We start from the raw sequence: 2,500 nt of genomic DNA on the forward strand, positions 1-2,500 counted from the left end.
GTGTTTTCCTGTTTTCTACGAGCCTTGTCGATAGCGCTACAACATTGAGTAGGGTGGGGGAGGGAGGGGTATCGCGGAAACGTACTTTTTGGACAAGTTTTCTTTGCAAACAATGAATGTTTCGTTGCCAGTGTGCTCTGTTGGCAACTGTCTCAACTAATTTTGTCGCCGATTGTAGCCAGTTCTGTATCAATGTAACCTTTGTTTACAGCATCTGTTGATTGGGTCCCATTACAGACATTGGTTAATTTATTATCACCGAAATCTACCGATCCTGTAAATGAAACACTTCCATCTCTTTTCACAAAATCAGCCGCATCTGATAAATTTACTTTTTCTGATAATCCTGTTTCTAGTTGGTGTTTTGTTATAACATCACTGCTATCTGTACCTTCTTTTACATTGGTGATCTTTTGATTCAACAAATTGAGGGGGTTTTGAACTTCAATGTAACCACTATTTGTGTTTAAATCCATATAAAAAAATTCTAATTGAGCATGACTCAGGACATCATTGCTGTTATGTCTGCCTGGTCCCACATTTTGAATCCGTCGATTATCCATATCCAAAGTTCCTAGCATTTTGTTGGAGCCGTCTGTTTTCAGGCTTTAGTCAAATTTTTCATTAAGTTGCTTCAATGTCACTGAATCCTGACTCTCAGATCCATCTTTTAAATTTGTCAGTTTTTTATTTTCAATATTGAAATTACCATCTAGATTGAGTATAAAACCAACCCCATCTTTGCCTGGTGGTCCACGGACACCAATATCTGAAAAACTTCACTTGAACCTGGAAAAACTTCACTGGAAAACTTGAACCATTTACAGACTTCAAAAAAGTTGGTAAAATCTCTGTTAAATGTCCACATTTTCTTTGTAAATTACAATCTCTGTAAATTTGCACACTTACAGAGATTTTGTAACTCCATAAAAAGTCTGTAAAATTTAACACATTTTCGTCCTTACGATGACATAAAATGTGTATAAGTACAAAATGTATGTAAAATCTCTTTACTTTCTCTGTAAAATTTACACGAAAAGAAATCTCTGTAAATCCATCCATATAAAATGTCAGTGTTATCTCTGTAAAAAGTGAGTGAGAAGAATGCATAAAATGTCTATAAAATGTCTACAAAAACCCTCAAAAAACTGGAGGGGAAAAGTATGTGAAATGTTTTTAAAATGTTGCTGTTTTAGTGCACAAAATCTCAGCAAAATGTTCACAATATCTTTGTAAATTAAGTATTTAAAACCTGACAGAAGGCAGGAAATGTCAATAAAATGTCTGTGAAACTGGAGGGGTAAAGTATGTGAAATGTTTTTAAAATGTTGGTGTTTTGGTGCACAAAATCTCTGCAAAATGTTTACAATATCTCTGTAAATAATAGCATTTAAAACCTGACGTAAGCCAGGAAATGTTAATAAAAAGTGAAATCGATGAAAGGTTAGTCGATTTTACGTAGAAAAAAGAACAAGTTCTAGAGTTTGTGAATGCATAAATTTTTATTTGAAATCTAAAAATAATCATTTGTTTATATTACTTTCAATAGAATCTAAGTGTAAAATAAAATTCTTGCAATAAGTTCAATAAAATAATTCAATTAATAACATGAGTTACGATGACAACTTTTTCTACCGTGCCAATATGGTGGCCACTTTCGAAAAAACCCACGTCCTATGATTGCGATTTGTCAACCATGATTTATAGCTGATGAAATGGTACAATGTATACTCGTGAAACTTGGGAATAATTCCACTTGTGTTTTGTCCAAAATCAAATAATTTTTCTTGCCTTAAGGCTTATGAAATTATTTGATTTTGGACAAAGCATGTGTGAAATTATTCCCTAAATTCACTCATCACTATTTGATAACCCATACAAATTCATCAAAATAAGGAATAAAATATATGCAAGGGATTTCATTATTATTAAATAAGTATAAAAATCTGGCTTATGTTACCCCAATTACAAATATAGTTGTTAGAAATGGGTGCGGCTTATCTGCCGGAAGATCTGAAAAAGGCTGCCTCTGGTGGCCAGTTTTCCATCTTTGCATCCAATTTTATGCCTAGTTGCATGTACTAAGCTACAAACGTTCCGCTCATATTCTTGTTGTAATGCAAAAAAATCTATGGCAAAACTGTGTATAAGAAATTCCTGTCAACAAATACCAGAAAAAGATCAATCATATGTCCAAGTTGGTAAAAACGATGTTCATTACATTAAAGTGCTAAAATTACATTAAAGTATTTTCCGTTTCAATATTACTGAATAGTGAGTTAACGTTTGTGGATGAACTTGACTTCTAAAGACTAGACTTTGGATTTCTTTTGTTTTCTGTCAAAAAACTTTTTTCCGTAAATTTCAGCTGGTAAGGTCAGGGTGTGGCTTACCTCCAGGTTTACAGTTCACCTGCCAGTTCAGTTGGGTAATACTAGCATACTAAAACAAATTAACCACATGGATTACCTGCATGGGTACACCTACTTTTCAAGTTACA

The sequence above is a fragment of the Montipora foliosa genome, chromosome 3 (assembly GCF_036669935.1).
Source record: "Montipora foliosa isolate CH-2021 chromosome 3, ASM3666993v2, whole genome shotgun sequence".
Classification (NCBI taxonomy): domain Eukaryota; kingdom Metazoa; phylum Cnidaria; class Anthozoa; order Scleractinia; family Acroporidae; genus Montipora; species Montipora foliosa.